Source organism: Chenopodium album, chromosome 7, assembly GCF_948465745.1.
Source record: "Chenopodium album chromosome 7, dcCheAlbu1.1, whole genome shotgun sequence".
NCBI lineage: Eukaryota > Viridiplantae > Streptophyta > Magnoliopsida > Caryophyllales > Amaranthaceae > Chenopodium > Chenopodium album.
Genome location: NC_137840.1, coordinates 63,770,191 through 63,777,802, shown reverse-complemented (window position 1 = coordinate 63,777,802; position 7,612 = coordinate 63,770,191). Strand labels below are relative to the sequence as shown.

The following is a 7,612-nucleotide window of genomic DNA, read 5'->3' as shown; positions in this document are numbered from 1 at the left end:
CCACGCTCGGATGGAGAGGGAAGCGGAGGCCAACCTGGAAGGCCGCTTCATAGCAGCCGAATGCTTTGTCTTGATAGCTGCCAGGCTCGACCAGGTTATGGTGTCGCCCTCGTTAGGGACCGACAAAGTTTAGCCATAGCCTAGGACGACCTTGCGCCTAAAATTGCCAAGGTCGGATGCCATGGCGCTCCGCCTGCCTGGCGGAACATGCTGATAGTAGGGGGCTCTCTCCAAGCGCCTGGAAGCACTCGGCTCGGCCTAGCTTTCCCCCCTATCCACTGCCAGGGACTCTCTGGCAGAATCTATGTTTGATCTAGCCTCCTCTGAATTTACGGAGGCATTCTCTGAAGAAGATGACGAGGCCGACTCGTCATCAGAGCTCTCATCAGAGCTAGGGGACCGCCGACTGGTGCCAGCGGGGTCCTCCCCTAGACTCTCTTCCGGCGCCTGTCCAGAAGGCCCGGGTTGATATTCTTCATCCGCCTCCCCCAGGATTCCATCACTGGGAGTTCCACTAGATGTGGGAGAATGGTAATAGGTGGGGGTTGGAGGAAGATAGGAAGGGCTATCAGGGTGTTCCGACAGCTCACTTCGAGGCACTCTTATTGAGCCGTCTGAATAAACAGTCGACCCGTCCGAATGGTAAAAAACTCCATCGGAGCTACTCTTCCTTGCTGTTCTTTTGGTCCTGGCCATAGTGTCTTGCACAGACACGGAAACGGTCGGATTCGGAGAAGTTCGCAAAGTAGGGTCTTTGGCCAAGCATTCGGCACTGCTAGTTCTAGATTCAGCCGTCCCCGGTGACCGGCTGATCACTATCCTACGCCGTGTCGCATGCAATTGGGGAGCCATCTTTTCAAAAACAAAGAAAAAATGAATAGTAAAAAGAAAATACAGGCGTTACCTTTAGAAGAAGGGAAAAAGACGCCTGGTTGACTAAAGAACGGTCGGACTGTTGGCCGAGTGTCGGATGCTTGAAAAGCGCTTAGGGAATTTTGAGATTCTTAAAGTCAAAAAGTCCAAGATTCTCCAGAGATTCGCCAAGGTGTGAATCCAAGAGGGGGTCAAACCTTACTATTTATAGGGGGGTAAAACCCTAATTTTTTCCCTCTAGTAATTTTTGAATTTGACCACTCAGATACTGACACCTGTCACAGGAGTCATGTGCAATGCACGTGACCCCTGTGAGGGGCAAATGATTTGGGTATTTTATACCCGGCCAGGTGGCCCAATCAGAAAGCGCCACGTGTCCTCCGTATAGGTGACACTTGGACCTATGGAATGATGACACGTGGAGGGTGGACTCTTCTCCATTCTGCGTGGCCTGAAGGTCCAGCAGGGACCATTCAGGTGGCGACACGTGTCACACAAAAAGTGCTTCAAAATCCTTTTGGGCACAGTGACACGTGTCACTCAGGCATTGGCCCTGGGATGGCAGCCTTCTAAGGCCCAAATCCCGAGGCGCCGCAAAACGGCGTGACCTAATTCCTAGGTCTCCAGATCCTAGGAAGGCACACTTTTCAAAAAGACCCTATAAATAGGGACATTATGTCATTTATGACGGAGAGAGAGAATTTTTGACACGCTATACGAGACAATACGTCACTTACCACAGAGCAGTCGTTTTCAAGGAACACACAACACTTTACCTGAGCTTGGAATCCAAGCAGATAAATTTACTTCTGCACGTTTTATTTCCGAACGTTTATTGACTTAATCTTCGGAGGCGGACCACCGACCATCCGGCGGTCCGTTTGCTTTGCAGGTACAGGCATCCTCAGTTGAATCCAGTTTCAGTGTTGTAACTCTCCCGAGGGACAAAAACCCCCGAAACAGGCGCCACATTATAGAAGCCCTTCCCCAAGGCTGAGAAGCTTAGGGTTCCCGTGGGTTTCCAAATAAGGTTTAGTTTCTCAAAAAGGTATTCTGCAGAGAATGACTTCCCTACCACTTTCACTATAAGGGAAATAACCCAAGGAGATAAAAGGGGCGGAGCTTCAGACGGGGAGATGGGTATGAAAATCTCCGCCGCCGGGTTGAAGTCAGCCGGGGGGGAAACAGAGCAAACAAACTGGAGAAGGCATTGGGGGATTGGGTTAGATTTATGGGTAGGATTAGAGACAGCTTGGCTAAAAGATGGGGTTTCTTGAGCTTGTAAGAACGAATGGGTAGGAGTAGGGGGGTGTAGAGGCGGTGGCGGGGGTGGTGGTTCAGGGGGTTTAGGGTTTAAGGAAGAAAGGGGTTTTTGGCTTTTCCCTCCCTCACTTTCTCTCATGGTTTTCATAAATCACAATAACTTAAAACAAGAAAATCGTACCCATTCAAGGCATGTTCATATTTACTGAACTGAGCTGAACTGAACTGATTGGAGCTGAACTGAACTAAACTGATTGGAACTGAAATGAACTGAACTGAACTGAACTAAGCTGAAATGAATATTTTATGAGAGAGGGAAATTAAGAGATGAACTGAACTGAACTGATTAGAACTGAACTAGCTGAACTGAACTGAACTGATTGGAGCTGAACTGAACTGAACTGAAAATAAGTAAATCTGAACAGACCCTCAGATGAAAATAAAAACTAGTAAGTAAAATCTAAAACTAGTAAGTAAAATCTAAAAATAGCAATTAAACTACTAAAGATTGAAAGTTCTTTGAGAAGCAAGATGTATCATCATTATTCTACATCATTGTTTGCATAGACGGATCCAAGGGGTGGCCTACCCGGGCCTTGCCCTCCCCCCCCCCCCCCCCCCACAATTCCCAGATTTTGGCATTATACAAATAAAAAAACTTGTACAAATATTCAAGTTTTTAGTAGGCTTAGTTGGTTAACTTGTACCATAGATTTGGAAGATCAAGGGTTCAATTCCTCTTGTTTGCACAATTTTTTTTAGTGTGGGTTTCTTAAACTCATATCTCTTTATGGCTTTATTATTTGAAATGCTTTATAACTTCGGTCCGGGCTATAAAAAATTTTTGGATCCGCCCTTGATTGTTTGATCATCTTGAAGTATTGGTTGTTTGAATTATCTTTATAACTTGGTTGTTAATATCACATAATTATTGCGGCTAATAGTTGTTTAGTAGTGAAAAACTGGATTAATTTATCCAGCTAAAAGTCAATATAAAAAATGCATATTATCTTTTAGTTTTTGACGGAAAAGTCAACCCTTTTTTTAGAGCAAACGGGAATGGGGCGGATGTATTAATACATGGGAAAAAATTACATCAAGTTGATAATCAATCATATTTTTTTTGACTCTTTGATCAGAATAAAAAGTGAAAAACTAGGCAAAAAGTCAATTTCCAAACACCTTCTATATTTCCTCCAAAACTATCCCATGTTGAATAGTCAAGTTAATAACCACCACAATTTTACACGGTTGTCTAATACTTGAATAGTCAAGTTTTGAGATAATCATGGCTTTGAAATATAATGGCTACCCAACTATTGTAGTTGGGTGAATAGTCAAGTTGATATTCCTTGTGAGTTGTCTTGCGACTATATTTCTTTATCGTATTTAAATTTTCGTATAATATTTTATTTTTTTTAACAAATCTAATCTATGGGAGTTTTTTTCCGAGGATTTTGAGAACGATTTAATTTTTTTAGCGCGCCATGTAGAATTACAAATTTTAATTGTTGTCAATTAAATAAGAGATTATTAATTTTTTAAAAAATTAATTAGTTCAAATGTCATGCAAGCAAAATTAGCAAATGATATTTTTAAGTTTAAATTAATTAAATATAAAATATTATCTTTTGTAACAAAATTTAGCACATAAATACAAAAAAAAAAAAAAAAAAAAAAAAAAAAAATTGAAAAATTCAAACAGATGCACGGGCTTTCTTTAGTTAATTATAATTTGTGTCAAAAAAAAAATATTATAATTTGTGGTCTGTTTAACAGTAGTAATTCGTGTTCATTATTCGCAGCCCACAGAAGACTTGGTCACGCCATGTCGTCCATACACATTGCAATTTGTAAGATAAGATGAACTATCTAGCTGAATCGCATCAAATCAAGTCAATAAAGTCATTAGATAAGTAAGTAAAAGAAGTCATTTAGTCATACACGGCGCTTACTAGTTGATTGATTCAAGTCTCGTTCAAATAACTAAGAAATTTCCATGGAAATTTCTAATTTATGAACAATAATTATATTTTTTTTTAATAGAAATTCCTAGGATTTAAATAAATTTGTTTGGTTGTCATTTAGGAATTTGTAAATCCTAGAAATTGTGAATGATCAAGGGTGGGGAGGGTAAATAAATTCTTATGTTTTTTGGAAGTTGAAATTCTCATAAATTGAAATTCCAAACTTATATATATATATATATATATATATATATATAGTGTGGATCATGTGAAAACAAGCCTATAGCTGAAAACTGAAAACGGACAATTAAGACCGTAGATTATGGCCCGTCAAATCTCACGGTTGTGAGTTTTTCCCAAATTTCACTCAAAATTTCTACAGTTTCTATCTCCTCTTTCATTTGCACGTTATTTTCTTCCTCTTCTATTTTTTCTATCCTACTTTCTCTCTCCTAATTTTTGCCAATTTCATGCTACTTTTCCAAATCCAGCTTCAAATACTTTGATTTTCAACAATTTCTCAGCTCTACGATCAATTATCAAGTGAGTTATTTGTGTTAATTTCGCTATTTTTGCTTGATTTGAGGTACTTAGGTTTCTGAAATATTGTTTGCTTTCTGAAATTTTGTTTACCTAAATTTCAAGCATATTGAGGAAATTTAATGTCCATTGTGTTTTTCGTTTATGATTTTTTCTTAATTTTGTAATTTTGCATGTTTTTGTTATTGATTTTTTCGATTTGATTTAAATTTTTGAGTTTCGACTGAAGTTTCGTTTTCGTAGGAGTAGTTTTGAACGAATTTTGTTTACTTCTGCTTGATTTTAGTTAATTAGGTTTTTAAGTGTAATTTTTGCTCGAAACTCTGCTCTAATTGTTGTGCTTCACCTTTTCGTAACATGATTTTTGTGTTGATTAGTTCATCAGCTTTCATAATTAATCTTCTTCGTCGCTTCGAAAATGTTACTTGTCTCGCAGTTACATTATCAATCTTCTAGTCTTAATCTTAGTAAATTAGGTTTGAGTAAATTAGAAAATCAAGGTCTGCTTGTTTTTATTTTCTTAATCATAGGAGTACATGTTTAGTATTAATGGCAGGAGCTCCATTAGAAGCCTTGCCTTGTTATATGTTGTTCGTTTCGTCGTCATACTCATAAATTTTCATGGTTTTGCTCAACAATTGTACTATGGCTTGATCATTGTATATTTTTTATTCGTAATAATTCCGAATGATGTTCTCACTTTTTGTTCATTTTTATTCAATTTGGATTAGATTATGTTAAAAAGGAGAGGCCTTCGAAGCTCAACATGAGTTAATTTGCAAGACATAGGAGGTATGATGAATGTTTGATTTTTGGATTATTATACCTTAATATTCAATTTTTGGAATTATACATTGTTAATGTATTGGATTATATTACATTAGTGTCAGGAAAACAACAAGAAGAAGGCATGGAGGGCAGCTGTGGCATGGGTAGCGGAACAAGAACAATCCCAACAGTTTCAAGGTGTCCCAAGAATTTTCGCATTAACTCCAAATCACGCCGAAGGATTGGCGATACTTAAAGCGATCAAAGAAACTCCTGCAGATTTCATCAATCTGGTGATCAAATTAGACTCTGATATAGTGATACAAGCCCTACAAATTCAAACCAAGGCGGAGGAAGAGCTCAAACAAGTCATCATAGACATAAAAGACGCAGCAAGTTCTAGAGATTTTATAGCTTGTGTCAAAGCTAGCAGGAATACAGTCCAACAAGCCCACTTTCTAGCAGTTAAATGCAGGAAGTATGGGTAGATTGTCTCTGCGTTTTCTATTTTTACCCACCATAAAAAATAATAATTTGCATATAGACACAATTAATATACGAGTAGTTACCTTATTTTTATATAAAATAGTGACCTTTGTGTAAATATCGTAAAAACTGATATAGTTACCTTATTTTTAAATATAGTGATCTATGTGCAAGCTTCAACAAAATTGATATTATAACCTTGTTTGTATAAATGTCGTCAAAATTGTTATAACTTGATAAAGTTAGCTTAATTTTGTATATAGTGACCTATGGTAAATGATGTCAAATTGATATAATTATCCGAAGTTTATTTATAGTTACCTTATTTTTGTATGTAATGACCTTAGCATGATGGAAATGTTGTAAAATTTGTTTTAGTCACCTTATTTTTGTATATAGCAACCTTTACGTAAATGTTGTCAAAATTGATGTAGTTACCTTATTTTTATATAAAGTGACCTTTATGTAAATGGTGTCAAAAACTCAAAGTAGATATAGTTATCTTATTTATGTACATAGTGACCTTTATGTAAATATTGTCAAAATTGATATAATTACCTTATTTTTGTATATAATGACCTTTGTGTAAATATCGTCAAAATTGATATAGTTACGTTATTTTTATATATAGTTACGTTATTTTTATATATAGTTACTCTATTTAAATGTCTTCAATTTAAATAAAGTTACCTTATTTAAGTATGTCTAAAACGATTGAATTGATTATATGTAAGGTTGGAAAGATTTTAGGGCTTTTAAGCCGTCTGATCTTTTATGCTAATAATGAATGGTTGAGATTTGTTGTTTTCAGCATAAGCCTTGTTTTCAGCATAAGCCCGGTTTTCAGCGGAACCACCCCGTATATATATATATATATATATATATATATATATATATATATATATATATATATATATATATATATATATATATATATATATATATATATATATATATATTTTCAAAATCATATAAAACATGTCATATAATAAATCAAAAATTGTTCAAAATTATTAAAATCATGATAATTTTCAGTTTTTTATTGTTAACTTATTAAAATCATGATAATTTTCAGTTTTTTATTTTGGTTTTTAGTTTTATAAAAAATCAGAAAACTAAAAAAAAAAAAAAACAATGTCAACTAAGCAGTTAGTAGCTTAGTTTAATTTTAGTCCTTTTAGTTAACTTTAATCGTCATTGGTATTTAGAGCCTGTTCACATCTACCGAATTGAATTTATGAGAGAAGGAAATTAGAAATTGAAATGAAATAAACTGAAATGAAATTAAGCTGAAATGAGCAGACCCTTAGTTTATCCGAAATTACAAGTTAAACTAGCTCTAAAATGAAATAAAGAATGTAGCCTCACAAAAGATTTATTATAATCATTTTTTTTTTAATAGCAAAAATATTTAATTAATTAAAAGTCAGACGACATCTACAATAGAGTTTCGACGATAACAAATACATAAGATATTGAATCAAATAGAATTTTCCTTCATAAAAACTACCATCGTCGAGTAGATCTTGCACTGCGGAACATCTCCCGCTTATATCGCTAAAAATTACAGCCTTGTTAGAGAGACAATCTAACGATCCTTTGTAGCCGTGAGGAAGTTTTGCTTCTGATTCATCTATTCGTATTCGAAAACTTGATAACTTACTTACCAACGAAATAATTTCACAGCAATCCATAAGATCTGCTACCATGGATTC

The 7,612-nt window shown here is 35.7% G+C and overlaps 1 long non-coding RNA gene across 1 annotated transcript; it reads left to right on the top strand.

Annotated features, from left to right (window-relative positions):
* The first annotated feature begins 4,332 nt into the window (after window positions 1-4,332).
* LOC145639156 (uncharacterized) lies at window positions 4,333-6,230 on the top strand. Its single transcript, XR_014114840.1, has 3 exons — window positions 4,333-4,646; window positions 5,375-5,435; window positions 5,528-6,230. It is a non-coding gene; the product is annotated as an uncharacterized LOC145639156 (long non-coding RNA).
* The last annotated feature ends 1,382 nt before the right edge of the window (window positions 6,231-7,612 follow it).